Genomic DNA, 23438 nt, shown 5'->3' with positions numbered 1-23438 from the left:
CAATCATGGCTGGCACTCACAAGTGGAGACTCCTCCCACTCTTGCAAACTCCATGCCCTTTGCATGATCTGGCAATCATGTTTAAAGGAATTTCTTGGCTAGATAAAAGCAAATACTTGAAAATCTACATGATCCAGGATGCATGATTCCACAATTCTCTACGTCCTTTTTAAATCACTGGCCTTAAGCCTCATCTCATATTCCACATCTTTCTTCAGAAAATAGAAGTCAATGAAAGCAAATGATATCAGCTTTCACTAGATGAAAGTGTGAAATACAATGTGAAATTCTCAACTCATCAGGAAACAGCACTCCATGAAGGCTGCTTCTTCTTCCAGTAGACTATCTATCCAGTGTTGTGTTAGACAGCCTCAAGGTATGATCCACCTGTTTCCCCTGAGACTCTGCCTAACTATTCACCCATGTTATTTCACCTGAGCATGGGGAAGAGCACAAAACGAAACCGAGACTCTGAAACCTACATTCTATGTTGTCTTGTTTGTGACATCCTTCAGAAGAGAGAAGCAGAGACCCTGAACTTTCTACACCAGAACTCCTAATTAATTTAAAAATCAATATGAATTGAATATAAGGAATCACCCTGCATAAGACTAACAGAAAGGAAGCACATTTTAAAACATCTGTTATTTTTTCCACACAAATGTTTTTATTTCATTCTCACCTTAATCCTTTTCCAGTCCTGCTTTATGATGTTGAAAAATGAGAAAATTGTGTTTCAAAGAAATGACACATCAAAAGTCATGGCTAGTTGGCAAGTATCTAATCCCTGGTGGCTTTGTTCACTGTGACTTGTTGTATCTGAGGTTGACAGAGACAGTGCCACTGTTTAGTAGAATGCATTGGCTTCACGCCGCTCCTTTGCATCTTGAATTCTACATGGTCCATCTCATACATATCACAATAAATTCCTTTGTCTTAAGAAGAAGAGCTCATTCCAATACTCGTCAAAGTATTCCACACAATAGAAGCAGGAGGCTCACTGCCAAACTCTTTCTACGAGGCTACAATTACCTTGATACCCAAGCCACACAAAGATACAACCAAGAAAGAGAACTTAAGACCAATATCCCTCATGAACATTGATGCAAAAATACTCAATAAAATACTGGCAAATGGACAGAAACTCAATGCAATTCCTCTAAAATCAGGAACAAAACAAGGCTGTCCACTCTCTCCATACCTTTTCAACATGGTACTTGAAGTTCTAGCTATAGCCATACGACAACAAAGGGGGATCAAGGGGATACAAATTGGGAAGGAAGAAGTCAAACTTTCACTGTTTGCAGACGATATGATAGTTTACATCAATGACCCAAAGAACTCTACCAGGGAACTCTTACAGCTGATTAACACCTTCAGCAAAGTGGCAGGTTACAAGATCAACTCAAGAAAGTCAGTAGCCCTACTATATACAGATGATAAAAGGGCTGAAAGAGAAATCAGAGAAACATCACCCTTTACAATTGCCACAAACAACATAAAATACCTTGGGGTAACGCTAACCAAACAAGTGAAAGACCTGTATCGTAAGAACTTTGAATCTTTAAAGAAAGAAATTAAAGAAGCCCTCAGAAAATGGAAAGATCTCCCATGCTCTTGGATAGGTAGGATCAATGTAGTAAAAATGGCAATCCTGCCAAAAGCAATCTACAGATTCAATGCTATCCCCATTAAAATCCCAGCACAATTCTTCACAGACCTTGAAAGAACAATAATCAATTTTGTATGGAAAAACAAAAGACCCAGGATAGCCAAAACAACCCTGTTCAACAAGGCAACGTCCGGAGGCATCACTATCCCTGACCTCAAGCTCTATTATAGAGCTATAGTCCTGAAAACAGCTTGGTATTGGCACAAAAATAGACAGGCAGACCAATGGAATCGAATTGAAAATCCGGGTATTAACCCACACACGTACGAACATCTGATCTTTGACAAAGAAGCTAAAAATATACAATGGAATGAAGAAAGCATCTTCAACAAATGGTGCTGGCATAACTGGAGACTGGCATGTAGAAAAATGCGGATCGATCCATGTTTATCGCCATGCACAAAACTTAAGTCCAAATGGATCAAAGACCTCAACATAAATCCAGCCACACTGAACCTCTTAGAAGAGAAAGTGGGTGGTACCCTTGAAAGAATTGGTACAGGAGACAGCTTCCTGAACATAACACCAGTAGCACAGACAGTGAGATCAACAATTAAAAAATGGGACCTACTGAAACTGAGAAGCTTCTGTAAGGCAAAGGACACAGTCAGCAAGACAAAAAGGCAGCCCACAGAATGGGAAAAATATTCACTAATCCCACATCTGACAGAGGGTTGATCTCCAAAATTTACAAAGAACTCAAGAAGCAAGTCTCCAAAACAGCAAAGGACCCAATTAAGAAGTGGGCTGCAGAACTAAATAGAGAGTTTTCAATAGAGGAGTCTAAAATGGCTGAGAGGCACTTGAGAAAGTGCTCAACATCCTTAGCCATCCGGGAAATGCAAATCAAAGCAACTCTGAGATACCATCTCACTCCTGTCAGAATGGCTAAAATCAAAAATACCAATGACAATTTATGCTGGAGAGATGTGGTGAAAGGGGGACACTCCTCCATTGCTGGTGGGAGTGCCAACTGGTTCAGCCACTTTGGAAAGCAGTATGGAGATTCCTCAGAAAAATGGGAATAAACCTACCACAAGACCCAGCAACTGCACTCTTAGGCATATATCCAAAAGATGCCCATTCATATAACAAAGATGTCTGTCCCACTATGTTCATAGCAGCTTTATTTGTAATAGCCAGAACTTGGAAGCAACCTAGATGTCCCTCCCCCGAAGAATGGATAGAGAAAATGTGGTACATCTACACAATGGAGTACTATTCAGCAGAAAAAAATAATGGAATCATGAGATTCGCAGGCAAATGGATGACACTAGAAGAAACCATCCTGAGTGAGGTAACCCAGTCACAAAAAGAGAAACATGGCATGTACTCTCTCATATATGGATTTTAGACATAGATCTGGGGAGTGCCAGCCTACAATCCTATTGCCAGAGAGTCTGGGAAACAGAAACTTCATTTACTGGCTGGTTAAGTACTGAGCTGAACTCAAGAAAGCCAGTATCAGAGAGGGAGGACTGATGATCAAAGGGATTAAGACTGGGCTGGTTGAACCCCCAGAAACAGCTGACCAGACAAAGGTTAACTCTTGAATCCCAGGCATCAGCCTGGGAATCCAGCATGGGACTGATCAAGACCCCCTGAATCTGGGTGTCAGTGAGGAGGCCTAGGTAATCTATTGAGCCTTGGACAGCAGATCAGTACCCATCCCAAGTATACACACGGTCTCTGGACTCCCATAGAACAATGTGAGGTGCACTCTCACCCTGAACTCTTGGGGAAGGGTCTAGGCCCTGCCCTATATGAAATGACAGACTATGGACACCCCCATGGAGGGCCTCACCCTCCCTGGGATAATGAGGGGATAACGGGGGGGGGATGGGGGGGAGGGCACGGGAGGAGGGGAGGGAAAGGGAGAGGGACCTCGTACTGACTTGTGAAGCAACCTTGTTTCTTATCTAAATTTAAAATGGAAAATAAAAAAATATAAAAAAATACCCCCCCAAAAAAGAAAATCTATCAATGTAATCCACCATATTAACAATCTGCAAAAGAAAAACCACATGATCATCTCACTAGATGCTGAAAAAGCCTTTGACAAAATCCAGCACCCCTTCATGATAAAGGTCCTAGAGAGATCAGGGATAACAGGAACGTACCTGAATATAATTAAAGCAATATACAGTAAACCAACAGCTAACATCAAACTAAATGGAGAGAAACTCAAAGCAATTCCTCTAAAATCAGGAACAAGACAAGGCTGTCCACTCTCTCCATATCTCTTCAATATTGTACTTGAAGTTCTAGCTACAGCAATAAGACAACAAAAAGAGATAAAGGGGATACAAATAGGAAAAGAAGAAGTCAAACTTTCACTATTTGCAGATGATATGATAGTTTACATAAGTGACCCAAAAAACTCCGCAAGGTTACTCCTAGAGCTGATAAACACCTTCAGCAATGTGGCAGGATACAAGGTAAACTCAAAAAAATCAGTGGCCCTATTATATACAGAAGATGAAGTGACTGAGAAAGAAATCAGAGAAACATCACCTTTTACAATAGCCAAAAACAGCATCAAATATCTGGGGATAATGTTAACCAAGGAAGTGAAGGACCTGTATATCAAGAACTTTGTGTCTTTGAAGAAAGAAATCAAAGAAGATACCAGAAAATGGAAAGATCTCCCATGCTCTTGGATTGGTAGGATCAACATAATAAAAATGGCAATCTTGCCAAAAGCAGTCTACAGATTCAATGCAATCCCTATCAAAATTCCATCACAATTCTTCAAGGACCTGGAAAGAACATTAATCAACTTTATATGGAAAAACAAAAGGCCCAGGATAGCCAAAACATCCCTATACAATAGAGGAACTTCAGGAGGCATCACCATACCTGACTTCAAGCTCTATTATAGAGCTATAGTCCTGAAAACAGCTTGGTATTGGCACAAAAATAGGCAGGTAGACCAATGGAACCGAATCGAAAGCCCTAATTTTAACCCACACACCTATGAACACCTGATTTTTGACAAAGAAGCTAAAACTGTACAGTGGAAAAAAGAAAGCATCTTCAACAAATGGTGCTGGCATAACTGGGTACTGGTATGCAGAAGACTGCAGATAGATCCATGTTTATCGCCTTGTACAAAACTTAAGTCCAAATGGATCAAAGATCTCAACATACATCCAGCCACACTGAAACTTTTAGAAGAGAAAGTGGGAGATACTCTTCAACGAGTTGGTACAGGAGACCACTTCCTAAACATAACACCAGTGGCACAGGCACTGAGATCGACAATTAACAAATGGGACCTTTTGAAACTAAAAAGCTTCTGTAAGGCAAAGGACACAGTCAAAAAGACAAAAAGGCAGGCCACAGAATGGGAAAAGATATTCACTAACCCTACATCTGACAGAGGGCTAATCTCCAAAATTTACAAAGAACTCAAGAAACAAGTCTCCAAAACACCAAAGGATCCACTTGAAAGGTGGGGTACAGAGCTAAATAGAGAATTCTCAGTAGAGGAGGCTAAAATGGCCAAGAGACACTTAAGAAAGTGCTCAACATCCTTAGCCATCAGGGAAATGCAAATCAAAACAACTCTGAGATACCATCTTACTCCTGTCAGAATGGCTAGAATCAAAAACACCGAAGACAATTTATGCTGGAGAGGATGTGGAGAGAGAGGAACACTCCTCCACTGCTGGTGGGAATGCCGACTCATACAGCCTCTTTGGAAATCAGTATGGAGATTCCTCAGGAAAATGGGAATTAATCTACCACTAGACCCAGCAATTCCACTCTTAGGCATTTATCCAAATGAGGCAGGTTCATACAACAAGGGCATCTGCTCCACTATGTTCATAGCAGCATTGTTTGTAATAGCCAGAACCTGGAAGCAACCTAGATGCCCCTCAACTGAAGAGTGGATAGAGAAAATGTGGTACATTTACACAATGGAGTATTACTCGGCAGAAAAAAACAATGGAATCTTGAAATTTGCAGGGAAATGGATAGCACTGGAAGAAACCATCCTGAGTGAGGTAACCCAGTCGCAAAAAGACAAACATGGTATGTACTCACTTATATATGGATTTTAGACATGGATCAGGATAGTGCCAGTCTGCACTTCCACAGATAGAGAGTCTGGGAAACAGGAAAGAACCTAAAAGATATGCATATATGCATAGTACCCAAGAGAAGAGGATGGAGACAAGATCCTCTGAATGGATGGGGAACACGGCGAGGGGAGGGGGAGTGGGACCTGGGAAGAATAGAGGGGGTAAAGAGGAAGGGAGTTGGTCATGGGGGAACAGGAAGTTGAGGGGGTGGGGGTAGAATAGGGGAAATGGGAATCATAGGATCGAAGACAGATCAGGCACCAGAGTGACCTCGAGTGATCTAAAGGTATAACATCAATTGGCAAGCTAAGCAATAGTGGAGGGACCACCTCGAATGCCCATTCCTGATAATGAACTTGATGTCTATAACCATCCGGGAGCCTTCATCCTGTGACTGATGGAAGCAGAGGCAAACACACAACTAATCACTGAACTGAACCCAAGGAACCCAGTGACAGAGAGGAGTGATGAGCAAATTGGCAAAGAATGGGCTGGCAAAACCAGCAGAGACAGCTGATCTGAACAGGGGAGTGCCCTTGAACCCCAGACCAACAGTGGGGAGGCCAGCATGGGACTGATCTGGACCCCCCAAATGTGAGTGTCAGCGAGAAGGCCTGGGCAACCTATGGGGCCCTGAGCTGTGGATCAGTGTCTATCCCTGGTATACAAACTGTCTTCATGTGCCTATAGCACAAAGAGAGATGCTCTCTCAGCCTGGACTCTTAGGGGAGTGCCTTGACCCTACCAAGAGTAAAATGACAGACTCTAGATATCCCCTATGTGGAAGGATTTGGCAATAGGGTGGGAGGGAGGGGGGAAGGGGAGTGCGGGAAGAGGGGAGGGAGAGGGAACTGGGATTGACATGTAAAACAAGCTATTTAAAATTAAAATAAAAAATGAAAAAAAAGAAATAAAATGATAAAAACAAAAAAAAAAGAAGGAAGTTTTTTTAAAAGAACTTGTTTCTTGACTGGTCACATGACCTTAGTAGGATCACATAACACTTGGGAAGAAATATACAGGCCAATAAACCAGCGCTGGAGGCCAGGATTGAAAGAATTTCCATGGCCACCATGGTTTTGCCTTTGGAGCTCAGGAAAGCAGGTATGAAAGCAATCCACACGCTGCAGAAGACCAGCATGCTGAATGTGATTGTTTTTGCCTCATTGAAGCTGTCTGGTAGCCTCCTTGCCAGAAAAGTGATAAGCAAACTCAAAACTGCCAGAAAGCCCAAGTACCCCAGGACACAGTAGAAGGCAAGGGTGGAGCCCTCCTTATACCACAGGATGATCTGCCCAAACTCTGACTGTACATCCATGTCAGGAAAAGGAGGATATGTTCCCAGCCAGGCTGCACAGATGCACACTTAGATGAGGGAACCACTGCAGACTATATCATTGGAGAGTCAAATCACCATCCACATTTGTAATCTGCTCCCTGGTTTGATGGCTTTGAAGGCCACAACCACAATGAAGGTTTTTGCTAAGACAGCAGAGACAGCAACAGAAAACACAACCCCAAATATCATTTGTCTCAAGACACGGGTGACTGTTCCAGGTTGGCCAATGAATACCAACGAGCAAGAGAAACAGAACATTAGAGAAACGGGCAGAATGTAGCTGAGATTTCTGTTATTTGCTCTGACAATGGGTGGGTCTCGATAGCAGATAAATAACCCTAAAATCAGGGCTGAGAAGGCAGTTAAGCTAATGGCCAGAGAGACCAAAACAGCTCCCAGAGTATCTTCATGGGACAAAAATGTCATAATTTTAGGGAGACACTGATTTTGCTGCTCATTTGGATACTGATCTTCAGGGCACTTGATGCATTGATCCAGATCTGAAAGGGAAGCAGATTGATTACATTCCACCAGGCTCTTCCCAAACATATGTATGGGAAGTAGACCTTGAGCGGAACCATTGCTGAATTCTGAAGGGAATGTGTTGTGGAATAACCTTTTTCATACACTGTGAAGCCGTGTCTTTGCCAAGCCCCCTTCTTATTGGCTTAATAAAAAGCTAAATATTCATTTTTGAGGCAGGATGTGTAGGTAGGCCAGCCAGACATAGAGGATGCTGGGAAGAGGAGCGGCTGAATCACTATCCAGAAGGAGAGGAAGAAGCATGGGGAGTATGGAATAAAGGTAACTGGGACACATAAAGGAGCATAGATTAAAATATATGGGCTAATTTAAGTTGTAAAAACTAGTTAGGAACAAGCCTCAGCTATCAGCTGATCTCTTCTAAGAAGTCTCCATGTGGTTATTTGGGAGCTGGCAGGAAGGACAGAAAAATCCAACTACAGGAATGCTTCCAGTTACATTCACTGAACTGTAATACTGAAAAAATAGATGGAATAAGTTAATTTTTCTTTCATGAGAGAAAAATACATATCAACTTGAATCCATAAAACATACAGAAAGTGAATGGAATTGAACAATATGAAAAGAGTCAGAAACCTGGAAGTGATGTTGAGGGAAAACCAGACAATAGGAAAACTGTATTTGATTTTTTTTTTTTAGTCAGGGTTTCTCTGTGGCTTTGGAGACTGTCCTGGAACTAGCTCTTGTATACCAGGCTGGCCTCGAACTCACAGAGATCCAACTGCCTCTGCCTCCCAAGTGCTGGAATTAAAGGCATGCGCCACTAACGCCTGGTGAAAACTGTATTTGATTTTATGTGAAAGGAAGAGAAAACACATTTCAAAACTTTTGGTTTTTTTCCTTTTTCTTAATTAAAAACACTTTCTTTATATTGCTTGAGATGTTCATATATCTGTATACTGTGTTTTGATCAAATTCACCACCCATTTCTCCCCCTCCAATTCCTTCTCTATCCCCTTCCACTACTTTTCTCTGCCGACTTCACTTGCTCTTTAAAAAACAAAACAGAACAAAAAAAAAAACAACAAAAACAAACGACAACAACAAAACCCACTGAGTTCTCCTAATGCTGCTTGCGTGCCCATGGGTACAGGACTATCTTCTGGAACATGGGCAGCCTATCAGGGGCCCCATATCTGAAGAAAACCCACTCTTTCTTTCTAGCACCCATCAATTGTCAGTAGCTCTGTAGGTAGGGGTGGGACTTCATGAGCTCCACCCCATCCATGGTGGGATTCTGTCTGGCCTGATCAGGTGCATGCTTCTGTGAGCTCTGTCATGTCTGACAAACACTGCTTCGATACAGATGTCCCTTACCCCTTGTTCTTACAACCTGTCTGCCTTGTCCTCCACTGTAATCTCTGGGGCTCTTACCCCCGGGGGCACTTGGTTGTGACTGTGGAAGGCCTAAAAATTAAAACTTTCCATTTTCTGGCATCTATGTTCAAGAACTGTAGTATTTTCTTGTTTCTTTGATTTTGATTTTACCAAAGGATGTTTAGAAATGCTGCTGAGGGCAATACATTTTAGGGACGAATATTTCTACTTATGACAAAAAAATGCTTGTTTTCGTGAGTTCCTTAAAATCCTTCATTGAATTCTGATTAGAAATGTATTAAGGTAAAAATAATCTTGCACTTAATTGTCAGTGTATATTTACATTATTTGAGTTTTCTGCAATTTTACTGAAAAATCTAATAATTTTCTTCTCATAATATCTTTTTGAAAAAAATGATACAAGTAGAGGTAAGTCTGAATTTTTGAAAAAAATTGCAGTGACATGGGACATTTTATTCACTAAACTTAGACATCATTCACTCTGAAGGACACTTGCATTGGACCCTTCTTTAGTTAGAAAAATAATTATAGCAAGGCACAATATCACACACCTGAATTTCAGCATTCAGGAAACAGAAACAGGAGGATTGTCCCCAGTCTGGTCTATATAGCACATATGCCAGATAGAGCTTCACAGTGAGGCTTTGTCTCAAAAGAAAAAAGAACAAAGAAAACAATTGCATATTCAACTGTGATTTTGTATGTCACAAAAAATCTTAAAATACCAGTATACTGTTAATTTTTTTTTCTAAAAGGTGGCTCAATCCAGTTCTTTGCAATGGTGTACATAGTTTGTTTTCAGGGCTAATGAATTTCTATGATTATCATCTAAAGTTAATGTGCTTGAATATCAGCTCTGTGCACCCGTGCTTTGGTTTTGAAGACTGTACCCTTTAGCATAAGCAGCTAGATACTGGTGGTTTGAAGAAAAAGTGTACAAGGAAAGAAAGCTGATTGAACTACTTCAGAGCATAGATGAAATGTTCTAAAAGGCCTATCAAGAAGTACTAGCAGCCACTGGAAAGCTGATGGGCCATAGAGTCTATTTTTAAAGGTGTATGGCGAGTCCAGGTTGAAGTTAGTCCAAGTAATGAAACATAATGATAATTGCATGACCTGTGGATGCAGCTGTGTATAGAGCACATGCCTAGCGTATATGAGACTTTGGATTCAAAACCCAGCACAAAAAAATGTGCTAAATGCATGATGATGATAGGAACATTTTTCTCAAAACTGTTTAGTACCACAGGATCATATCACCCAATTAAACTCCTGATTTGCAGCAAATGTACATTTGCAAACTTCTTTCTTAAAATTAATGCTTTTAGGCATAGTGCAAAAATTTCATTGTTCCAGACTATGCATAACATAAGTATTGAGGTACAAGGATAATGTTACACTTGGTAGACTTTAGACTATGGAGAAAAACAATTCTGTCATACAGACATAAATATAGAGGCTTATATTGATGACTCAGGAAATATTGATATGGGCTTAGGAGGAAAAGACCCAAACTGCCACAAACACATTAGGTAGAACTACAGGCACTTAAAAATGATGGTATCCCTAGAAATCATGAAATTGAATATATTTTCTTGCCTTTTATCTATTAAAGTCAAATGTATTATGTGGCACAAATTGTAATTGTTCTTAATAATGACAACTTGGAGTCAGATACAGAGGTAAATGCTGAAAAATAAGAGAAGCAGAACAGCCAGCCTCTAATTCTTATCTTTACCGAATCCTCAGACTGAATGGGTGATCCTGTCTCTAGGAATTCTCAGACTGAATGCATGAGCTCCTGTCTCCTCCCTCCTTATAGTCCTCTCTCTACCCAGTCATATCCCTTCCTGTTTCCACCTCCCTAGTGCTGGGATTAAAGGTGTGTGACATCACTGCTTGGCTGTTTCTCTTTTAGACTCGATCAATTTCGTGTAGCCCAGGGTGGCCTTGAAACTTCTGCCTCTGTCTCCCTAGTGCTGGAATTAAAGGTGTGTGACACCACTGCCTGACCTCTATGGCTAACGAGTGTGGCTAGCTCTGCACTCTGATCATCAAGCAAGTTTTATTTGTTAAAGCACAAACAAAATAATCACCACAGTATCAATTTTCTGAGACCACAGTGATATTTGATGTTGATGAGAATACAGAACATGGGCTTGGTGATGCTCCTGTATAATTCTAGCACCAGGAAAGCAGTCAGTCTTGTCATTAGTGACTGCCACAAAAAAGCAAAGAGTCTATTTTAAACATTCTTCGAATAGGGAAAGATTTCATTCAGCAGAGTAAAATGGTCACGGCAACAGGCTTGCTTCGAAATAGATGTTAGATGTGAAGTTCAGGCGCTAAAAACTGGTAAGGAACACTGCTGATGTGCCCGGAGAGGCTTTGCAATTAGAGGCATTTAGAGGAAGAAGTGATGCCAGCTGGAGAGCCAGTGAGGTGCAGGAGCATCTCCACACCAGCATCCTCTGAGATCACTCAGTGCTTGGCTCTACAGTGGCCTCGAACTAGCTTACAGCACCAGGGAATGCATTTGCAATGAAAGCTCCCACAGGAATCAAAGTAATTTGAAAGAAGAGTATAAAATCACAGAGCAAATATTTATTTAGTTATTACAAGAATGTTTATGGAGATTTTTTTTTTACTATTAACCATAGGAAGCGTCTCAAACAATGGTCACCAGATCGCTCGCAGGAAACAGCAGCGAGGCTGCATCAGTGTCGCTCTGCCACAACGTTTTTAGCAGTACCTCTGACTTGACTAGTATCATTTTGTCTCATGTATCTCTAAGATTGTATGACCACTTTAGTTTATATAGTTTCTCTGAAGTTCAGTTTCCTCACTAGTCAACTGTTGATTATTCTTAGTCATCTTTTGTAAGCATGAGACAAGGTCTTGCTTTTATAATGCATTTCATGGTTTGGGGTAGACAGGGAGAGCTAACTTCACCCATTACTCCTACTACAGCAGTAACAGAGACGTCAGTGAAAAGCAGGGGTGGAAAGGAAAGAAACCGAAGGAAACTCTGACGTGCTGACGACAAAGCTGGACTAGATGCAATAGAACACTCCTGGATTCATCCAGGAGGCTGAGACCAATGTGGGCAGTGTAGCAAGGTCCAATTTCAAACAAAAACAACAGTAACAAAACGACTGAGCCAAAATCAGGTTGGGTTTTTGTTTGTTTGCTTGTTTGGTTGGTTTTTTCAAGACAAAGTTTCTTGTGTATTCCTGGCCATCCAGGCTGGCCTTGAACTCAGAGATTTGCCTGCCTCTGCCACCCAAATGCTGGGATTAAAGGCCTGAACTACCACCGACTGGAAAGAACTTTTTAAAAGTAAAGTATAGGGAGTTAGTTATATAAATATAAACAATCTCCAGGCATTGTGTTACTCACCCCTCACGCCTCTGTCATTATGTATTATTTCCACATTCAAACTCATTTCTAGAAATACCTGTTTTATTTGCAATCTCTCCTTTTGGGCAAGGGAGGCAATCAAAACAGCAAAATGGTTTTCCTGAATAGGTGTTTTTCTGAATCGGAGTAGACAATTTGAGCCACAGACAGAGAAAGGAGTCTGTTTAGGAGACATGGGAGGAGGAGAGCCAGTCGAGAGACAAAATGCAGGATTGGCACCAGATGGTAGATTTCAGCGGGACTCTGTTCTGTAGCAACACATGCTTTCAGAGAGTTCGACGCCCAAAGATCTATCTCTCTCTCCCTCCTCTGTGCTACTCCTCCTCTCTCTCTCTCTCTCTCTCTCTCTCTCTCTCTCTCTCTCTCTCTCTCTCTCTCTCTCCTCTTATTTCATTGGCCTGTTATTTTTTAATTATATAAAACAATTTTGCATTTAAATATAGTTTGATCATATCCTCCCCCAAATCAGTCCTGACCATTTCTTCTTCCCTACGTACCCAACTTTAAGCTCTTTCTCAAAACGTAAATCAAAATTCCAATACAACTAACCCTCCAAACTAAGAAAATAACATACAACAGCACCCCCAAATAAAAACAAAACAAAAGCTACCAAACTAACCAAATAAAAGCAAAAACAACAATAACACAAAACAACAACAACAACACAACAACAAAACCCCTGTGAATTCCCTTATTTGTTGGTCAAATACTCCTGAACATGAGACCTGCCCTGCGACGGTTGGTATACCCAGGGTCACTCCATTGGAGAAACTGATTTTCCCTCTCCAGGCAGTACCCCAGAAGAACACAACATTCCCCATTACTATGCATCTCTTTCTCTGTTCATCACCTCACTGAGATGTTCAGGGTGAGCATTTCCAATGAGGGAAATGAATGTGCATACAGGTTTTAAATTCAAATTCAGAAACATCTATTTTCAGAGACCATTTTTGTTGGTCCCCAGGTCTTTCTTATTCTTTTTCAACCAAGTCAGCGACCTCCACTAAAGCCTTGACCTCTGTATGACCTATCTAGAAAACTGCCTGAGTAGTTTCTTCTTACCAAGTAGGCCAAGGGTTTGTTTGATCATTACAAGGAAATCTAAAGAATTAATCCAAAATGAATCAGTGATTCTGTGGTCAGAAAGTTCTTGTGTTTGGCATTGGAAAGGACAAACTGAGGTCCCTCTTGGCCTAATGATATTCAGCAGCTCTGTTAAACCCTGTTCTCTGAGGAGCTCTACTCTAGGGAGCAGCTCATGGCACTGACTCCAAAGATACTCACTTTGCTGTAGTATTCACCACAAGTTATCAGTTTATCATTTAGGGAAAAATGGTAAACACTGCGAGAGTCAAAGACAAACTCGCCAACCTCCACTTGAGCTTTGGTACCACCCCGCAGAGACTGGTAATTAAAGATGTCAAGCTTGGTTGTCAAGACTTCCTTATTCACAACGTCCTCCTCATAAATGTTTCTTCCAAACTGGCCCCTTTCTAAGGAATGGGTGGAGCTGAAAGTGAAAAATAACTATAAAGGCACGGAAATGCAAATGACCCTGGTTACCCCCTCCTTCTCTAGCTCTGTGTTCCAGTGGCCTTCGCCTTGTTCCTTATATCAGACACTTACCAGAGGGCTAATACATGCCGCAAGTGAGCCGCAAGCTTCATCTGTATTAATAGTTATGTGCTATTGACTAACACCATTGCCGCTTTATGATTCTGAACACTGAACTTTCCTAAATCATACAGCTGGTCAGTGATACAACAAGAACACTGGGCATGCCCTTATAATTTTTCAGAAAAAAAAATTGGAGCCATTTGAAGGAGATGTCTTAAACTCTTTGCATAATAGCATTTCAAGAAAAAAATGCATTTTCTTTCACAAATGAAATTACTTAAGAAAGAGTTCCAATAAAATAAAACTTCCGTTTTTTTAAAGTAAAAGTTACTTTACGGAGGGAGGTGAAAGCGGAGCACACGTGATATGAAAATGGAAGGCATTGCTGGATGGCAAGCTGTGAGGATGCAGGGGAGGAAACAGGAAGTGGGGCAAGTTAACCAAACGTGAAGACACATGAAGACGTAACACGGAAAGTGACAACCTCATAAGCTAATTGGAAAAAACATCATCTACAAAGAGCTTGAACAGAAGTTTTACAGTTTACTTTTTTTTTTTTTTTTTTTGGTTTTTACGATACAGGGTTTCTCTGTATTGTTTTGGAGGTTGTCGGTCCAGCCCGGCCTCGAACTCACAGAGATCCGTCTGCCTCTGCCTCCCGAGTGCTGGGGTTAAAGGCGTGCGCCACCACCGCCCGGCTTACAGTTTACTTTTAAAAACCTCAGTGGAGGGTGTGGGAAACCCCCTTTTACTTAGGAATCCCCCCATTGGCTCTCAAACTATGACTGTTGTTCATGGTTACCCATCAGAACTGTATAGTAAGACCCTATTGCTGAAGACACCACATACACTGACTTCAAGACAGAGAAGCTAGGCTGAAACTAAGCTGAGAACTATGTTACTAGAAAATTTTGTTATTGAGCAAACATTTCAGAGTGTGACTACACAAATGAGTGTGACCACACCATCACTAGGAAATACAACTCTGTGAGACCACTGTATATGTGCCTTCCTCTTGACTGATAGATTATTTTGTGGCACCAACTATTTTCATACATGGAACAAATTCTTCAAGTGCCTCAAATATAATAATCTAAAACTATTTTGGTACAAAGCTTGGTATTGACACAAAAATAGACAGGTAGGCCAATGGAATCAAATTGAACATCCCGATATTAACCCATACACATATGAACACCTGATCTTTGACAAAGAAGCTAAAACTATACAATGGAAAAAAGAAAGCATCTTCAACAAATAGTGCTGGCATAAATGGATACTGGTTTGTAGAAGACTGCAGATAGATCCATGTCTATCGCCATGCACAAAACTTAAGTCTAAATGGACCAAAGACCTCAACATAAATCCAGTCACACTGAAACTCTTAGAAGTGGGAGGTACCCTTGAACAAATTGGTCCAGGAGACAAGACTGCTTCCTGAACATAGCTCCAATAGCACAGATACTGAGATCTACAATTAATAAATGAGACCTCCTGAAACTAAGAAGCTTCTATATTCACTAACCCCACATCTGACAGAGGGCTAATCTCCAAAATTTACAAAGAATTCAAGAAGCAAGTCTCCAAAACACCAAAGGACCCAACTTAAAAAAATTGGTTACAGAATTAAATAGAGATTTCTTAATAGAGGAGTCTAAAATGGCTGAGAGACATCCTTAGCCATCAGGGAAATGCAAATCAAAACAACTCTGAGATACCATCTTACCCTGTCAGAATGGCTAAAATCAAAAACACCAACGACAATTTATGCTGGAGAGGATGTGGAGAGAGGGGAACACTCCACCACTGCTGATGGAAGTGCCAACTCGTACACACACTTTGGAAATCAGTATAGAGATTCCTCAGGAAAATGGGAATCAGTCTACCACAAGACCCTGCAATTCCACTCTTAGGCATACACCCAAAAGATGCACATTCATACAACAAGGGCATCTGTTCCACTATGTTTATAGAAGCATTATTTGTAATAACCAGAACCTGGAAGCAACCTAGATGCCCCTCAACTGAAGAGTGGACAGAGAAAATGTGGTACATTTACACAATGGAGTACTATTCATCGGGGAAAAAAAACAATGGAATCGAGGGGACCAGCAGGTCCAGGTAAACAAGGCCTCGCATCCAGGCCTGCCTTCCAGTGCCTGGGGACACCCACAGAGCCTCCCATCCTGGCAGGAGCCAAGCACCGCAGATCCAAGATCTTCTCCACCAAAGGGACCAGGGGACAGGTGGGAGAATACTCACCCCAGATTCCTGGGCTTCTTCTCCACCATGGGGCCAGAACTAGGACCAAGAAGAGAAGAACTACCAGAATATTGGACTTGCTTGCACCCACCGAAAGGGAACTCTGGTTTGCTAACCAACAGATCAGTAAGGGGCTATTTCTGTACCCACTAAAAGAGATGGGAAAGAGACAATACAAAAACACACTCAGCAACAGAAAAACAAATATGACACTGCCAGATTCTAGAGACTCCACACCAGCAAGACTCCAACATCCAATGCAAATGAAGCAGAAGACAATGACCTTAAAAACAACTTCATGAAAATGATAGAGGCCCTAAAAGAGGACATAGGAAAATCCCTCAAAAAAAAATGGAAGAAAAAACCAAACCAAAAACTGCCAGAAAAAACAAACGAAAAAATGCAAGAAATAGAAGAAAAAACAAACCAAAAAAATCATAAAATTCAACAAATGGACAAAAAGATAAATGAAAAATTGCAAGAGACAGTTCAAACAGTGCAAAGGTTGAAAACTGAAATAGAGACAATTGAAAAAAACACACAATCTGAAGGAAGGATGGAAAAAGAAAAGCTGGGCAAAAAGCCAAGTACTACAGATATAAGCATTACCAACAGAATACAAGAGATGGAAGAGAGAATCTCAGGTGTTGAAGATACACTAGGAGAAATGGATTCATCAACCAAAAAATCTTAAGTCCAACAAATCTCTAACACAAAACAACCAAGAAATATGGGACACCATGAAAAGACCAAACCTAAGACTAATAGGTATAAAAGAAGGTGAAGAAAACCACCTCAAAGGGGCAGAAAACATATTCAACAAAATCATAGAAGAAAATTTTCCCAACCTAAAGCAAGACATGCCAATGAAGGTAAAAGAAGCTTACAGAACACCAAATAGAGTGGACCACAAAAAAAGTCCCTCACCACATAATAATCAAGACCACACATATACAGAATAAAGAAAGAATATTAAGAACAGCTAAGGAAAAAGGCCAAGTAACATACTAAGAGACCATGGATCCCAGCCCAAACTACTATACTCAACAAAGCTCTCAATCACTATAGATGGAGAAAACAAGATATTCCATGACAAAACTATATTCCAGCAATACATATCCACTAACCCAGCCCTATAGAAAGTTCTGGAGCAAAAACTCCAACCCAAGGAAGTTAACTACAACCAGAAAAACATAGGAATTAGATAATCCCACTTTACCAACAGCCAAAAGAAAAAGGGGTGGAATTCCACACATAATTCCAACAACAACCATTCCAAATCAAAGAAGAATGAACAATCAATAGTCATTAGTATCCCTCAATATTAATGGCCTTAACTCATCCATAAAAAGACGCAGGCTAACAGAATGGATTTGAAGACAGATCCTATCCTTCTTCTGCATACAAGAAATACACTTCACCCTCAAAGACAGACATTACCTGAGAGTTAAAGGTTGGGAAAAGGCTGGGGGGTGGTGGTGCACTCCTTTAACCTCAGCACTCAGGAGGCAGAGACAGGCGGATCTCTGTGAGTTCGAGGCTGGGCTGGACCAACAGCCTCCAAAACAATACAGAGGAACCCTGTCTCATAAAAAACCAAAAATCAAAACAAAACAAAACAAAAGGTTGGGAAAAGATTTTCCAATCAAATGGATCCAAGAAACTAGTGGGGGTAGCAATCATAATATCTAACACATTAGACTTTAAAATAAAATCAATCAAAAGAGATGAAGGAGGTCATTACATACTCATCACAGGCAAAATCAACCAAGATGAAGTTTCAGTTCTGAACATCTATGCCCCAAATACAAAGGCATCCACATTCATAAAAGAAACATTACTAAAACTCAAATCACATATAAAGCCCCACACACTTATAGTGAGAGACTTCAACACCCCACTCTCACCACTAGACAGGAATACAAGACAGAAACTTAACAAAGAAGCAAAGGGTCTAATAGAAGTTATGACCCAATTGGGATTAACAGACATTTATAGAACATTCCATCCACATAAAAAAAGAATACACCTTCTTCTCACCACCACATGGAACCATCTCAAAAATCGACCACATACTTGGCAACATAACAAACCTCAGCAGCTACAAAAAAATTGGAATAACCCCATGCATCTTATCAGACCACCAATTAGAATTCAACAACACCACAAATTGCAGAAACCCTACAAACTCATGGAAATTGAATAGTGCACAACTGCCCCATTCCTGGGTCAAAGAAGAAATAAAAAAAGAAATTAAAGACTTCCTAGAATTCAATGAGAATGAAGACACAACATACCCAAACCTATGGGACATTTTGAAAGCAGTGCTACATGGGAAGTTCATAGCACTAAGTGCTCACATGAAGAAATTGGAGAATAGTTATACTAGAGAATTAACAAAACAGTTGACAGCTCTTGAACACAAAGAAGCAAACTCCTCCAGGAGGAGTAGACACCGGGAAATAATCAAACTGAGGGCTGAAATCAATAAAGTATAAATTAACAAAACAATACAAAGTATCAATGCAATGAAGAGTTGGTTCTTTGAGAAAATCAACAAGATAGACAAACTTTTGTCCAAACTTACCAAACGGCAGAGTGTGAACATGCAAATTAACAAAATCAGAAATGAAAAGGGAGACATAACAATGGACTTTGAGAAAATTCAGAGAATCATCAGGTCATACTTTGAAAACCCATACTCCAAGACTGCAGATAGATCCGTGTTTATTGCCTTGTACAAAACTTAAGTCCAAATGGATCAACAACCTCAACATAAATCCAACCACACTGAAACTCTTAGAAGAGAAATTGGGAGATACTCTTCAACGAGTTGGTACAGGTGACCCCTTCCTGAATATAACACCAGTGGCACAGACACTGAGATCGACAATTAACAAATGGGACCTCCTGAAACTAAAAAGCTTCTGTAAGGCAAAGGACAGAGTCAACAAGAAAAAAAGGCAGTCCACAGAATGGGAAAAGATATTCACTAACCCCCCATCTGATAGAGGCCCTATCTCCAAAATTACAAAGAACTCAAGAAGCAAGTCTCCAAAACACCAAAGGATCCAATTAAAAAGTGGGTTGCAAGAAACTATACTGCCCTTGAACGAATTGGTACAGGAGACAGATTCCTGAACATAACACCAGTAGCACAGGCAGTGAGATCCACAATTAATAAATGGGACCTTCTGAAACTGAAAAGCTTCTGTAAGGCAAAGGACACCGTCAGCAAGACAAAAAAGCAGCCCAAAGAATGGGAAAAAATATTCACTAATCTCACATCTGACAGAGGATTGATCTCCAAAATTTACAAACAACTCAAGAAGCAAGTCTCCAAAACACCAAAGGATCCAATTAAAAGGTGGGGTACAGAACTAAATAGAGAATTCTCAATAGAGGAGCTAAAATGGCCAAGAAACACTTAAGAAAGTGCTCAACATCCTTAGCCATCAGAGAAATGCAAATCAAAACAAATCTGAGATACCATCTTACTCCTGTCAGAATGGCTAAAATCAAAAACACCAATGGCAATTTATGCTAGAGATGATGTGGAGAGAGGGGAACACTCCTCCACTGCTGGTGGGAGTGCCAACTCGTACAGCCACTTTAGAAAACAGTATGGAGATTCCTCAGGAAAATGGGAATTAATCTACCACAAGACCCAGCAATTCCACTCTTAGGCATTTATCCAAATGAGGCAGGTTCATACAACAAGGGCATCTGCTCCACTATGTTCATAGCAGCATTATTTGTAATAGCCAGAACCTGGAAGCAACCTAGATGCCCCTCAACTGAAGAGTGGATAGAGAAAATGTGGTACATTTACACAATGGAGTATTACTCAGCAGAAAAAAACAATGGAATCTTGAAATTCACAGATAAATGGATAGCACTGGAAGAAACCATCCTGAGTGAGGTAACCCAGTCGCAAAAAGACAAAAATGGTATGTACTCACTCATATATGGATTTTAGACATGGATCAGGATAGTGCCAGTCTGCACTTCCACTGACAGAGAGTCTGGGAAACAAGAAAGAACCTAAGAGATATGCATGGTAACCAAGAGAAGAGGAATAAGGCAAGGTCTTCTGAACAGATGGGGAACATGGTGAGGGGTGGGGGAGAGTGGAAGCTGGGAAGATGAGAGGGGGAGAAGAGGAAGAGAGAGTAGGTCATGGGGGAACAGGAAGGTTGAGTGGGGGGTAGAATAGGGGGAAGAGGGAATCATAGGTTAGAAGACAGATTAGGCACCTGTGTGACTTCTAGTGATCTAAAGGGATGACACCAACTGGCAAGCTAAGCAATAGTGGAGAGACGACTCTAATGCCCATTCCTGATAATGAACTTGATGTCCATGACCATCCTGGAGCCTTCATCCAGTGACTGATGGAAGCAGAGGCAAACACCCACAGTTAAACACTGAACTGAACCCAAGGAACCCAGTGACAGAGAGAGAGGAGCGATGAACTAACTGGCAAAGAATGCCTCAGTGCAGAATTCTACCAGAAATTCAAAGTGCAGCTTATACCAATTCTTCTCAAAGTATTCCATGCAATAGAAGCAGAAGGGTCTTTGCCAAACTCTTTCTTCGAGGCTTCAATAACCTTGGTCCCCAAGCCACACAAAGACACAACTAAGAAAGAGAACTTCAGACCAATATCCCTCATGAACATTGATGCAAAAATACTCAATAAAATACTGGCAAATCAGATCCAAGAACACATCAAAACAATCATTCACCACGATCAAGTGGGTTTCATCCCAGGGATGCAGGGATGGTTCAACATATGAAAATCCATCAATGTAATCCACCATATACACAAGCTGAGAAACAAAGATCACATGATCATCTCACTAGATACAGAAAAAAGCCTTTGACAAATCCAACACCCCTTCATGATAAAAGGTCTTGGAGAGATCTGGGATAACAGGAACATACCTAAACATAATGAAACTATATACAACAAACCAACAGCCAGCATCAAACTAAATGGACAGAAAACTCAATGCGATTCCACTAAAATCAGGAACAAGACAAGGCTGTCCACTCTCTTCATACCTTTTCAGTATTGAATGTGAAGTTCTAGCTAGAGCCATACAACAACAAAAGGAGATCAAGTGGATACAAATTGGGAAGGAAGAGGTCAAACTTTCACTATTTGCAGATGATATGATAGTTTACATAAATTACCCAAAGAACTCTACCAGAGAACTCTTAAAGCTGATTAACACCTTCAGCAAAGTGGCAGGCTACAAGATCAACTCACGAAAATCAGTAGTCCTACTATATACAGATGATAAAAGGGCTGAGAAAGAAATCAGAGAAACATCACCCTTTACAATTGCCACAAACAACATAAAATACCTTGGGGTAACACTAACTAAACATGTGAAAGACCTGTATCGCAAGAACTTTGAATCTTTAAAGAAAGAAATTAAAGAAGCCCTCAGAAAATGGAAAGATCTCCCATGCTCTTGGATAGGTAGGATCAATGTAGTAAAAATGGCAATCCTGCCAAAATCAATCTATAGATTCAATGCAATCCCCATGAAAATCCCAGCACAATTCTTCACAGACCTTGAAAGAACAATAATCAACTTTGTATGGGAAAAAAAGACCCAGGATAGGCAAAACAACCTTACTCAACAAAGCAACATCTGGAGGCATCATCATCCCTGACCTCAAGCTCTATTATAGAGCTGCATTCCTGAAAATAGTTTGGTATTGGCACAAAAATACACAGGTAGACCAATGGAATCGAATTGGACACCCTGATATTAACCCATACATGTATGAACATCTGATCTTCGACAAAGAAGCTAAAACTATAGTGGAAAAATGAAAGCATCTTTAACAAATGGTGCTGGCATAACTGGATGCTGGCATGTAGAAGAATGCAGATAGATCCATGTCTATCGCCATGCACAAAACTTAAGTCCAAATGGATCAAAGACCTCAACATAAATCTAGCTACACTGAACCTCTTAGAAGAGAAAGTGGTGGTACCCTTGAACGAATTGGTACAGGAGACAGCTTCCTGAACATAACACAAGTAGTACAAACACTGACATCAACAGTTAATAAATGGGACTTCCTAAAACTGAGAAGCTTCTGGTAAGGCAAAGGACCCAGTCAGGAAGACAAAAAGGCAGCCCACAGAATGGGAAAAGATATTCACTAACCCCACGTCTGACAGAGGGCTGATCTCCAAAATTTACAAAGAACTCAAGAAGCAAGTCTCCAAAACACCAAAGGATCCAATTTTAAAAAATGGGTTACAGAACTAAATCGAGAATTCTCAATAGAGGAGTCTAAAATGGCTGAGACATACTTGAGAAAGTGCTCATCATCCTTAGCCATCCGGGAAATGCAAATCAAAACAACTTTGAGATACCATCTTACTCCTGTCAGAATGGCTAAAATCAAAAACACTAACAACAATGTATGCTGGAGAGGATGCGGTGAAAGGGGGACACTCCTCCATTGCTGGTGGGAGTGCCAACTCATATAGCCACTTTGGAAATCAGTATGGAGATTCCTCAGAAAAATGGGAATAAACCTACCACAAGACCCACCAACTCCACTCTTACGCATATATCCAAAAGATGCCAATTCATACAACAAGGATGTCTGTTCTACTATGTTCATAGCAGTTTTATTTGTAATAGCCAGAACTTAGGAGCAACCTAGATGCCCCTCAACTGAAGAGTGGATAGAGAAAATGTGGTACATTTACACATTTTTTCAGCAGAAAAAAAAAAAACAATGGAATCCTGAAATTTGCAGGCAAATGGATGACACTAGAAGAAACCATCCTGAGTGAGGTAACCCAGTCACAAAAAGAGAAACATGGAATGTACTCTCTCACATATGGATTTTAGACATAGATCTGGGGAGTGCCAGCCTACAATCCCATGGCCAGAGAGTCTGGGAAACAGAACCATCATTCAGTGGCTGATGGAAGCAGAGGCAGACTCCCACAACTAAACACTGAGCTGAATTTAAGTAATCTGGTGACAGAGAGGGAGGACTGATTACCAAATGGGTTAAGACTAGGCTGGTTTAACCCTCAGAAACAGCTGACCTGACAAGGGTTAGCTCTTGAATCCCAGACTGATAGCTGGAAATTCAGCAATGGACTGATAAAGACCCT

At 40.7% G+C, this 23438-nt stretch overlaps 1 pseudogene; it reads right to left on the bottom strand.

Annotated features, from left to right (window-relative positions):
* Window positions 1–6709: 6709 nt before the first annotated feature.
* Window positions 6710–23438, bottom strand: part of LOC101838182 — a 55378-nt pseudogene continuing 38649 nt past the window's right edge.

Source organism: Mesocricetus auratus, unplaced genomic scaffold (genome assembly GCF_017639785.1).
Source record: "Mesocricetus auratus isolate SY011 unplaced genomic scaffold, BCM_Maur_2.0 Super-Scaffold_100676, whole genome shotgun sequence".
Lineage (NCBI taxonomy): Eukaryota > Metazoa > Chordata > Mammalia > Rodentia > Cricetidae > Mesocricetus > Mesocricetus auratus.
The sequence above is the reverse complement of the archived record's forward strand: the minus strand, read 5'-3'. Positions and strand labels throughout refer to the sequence as shown.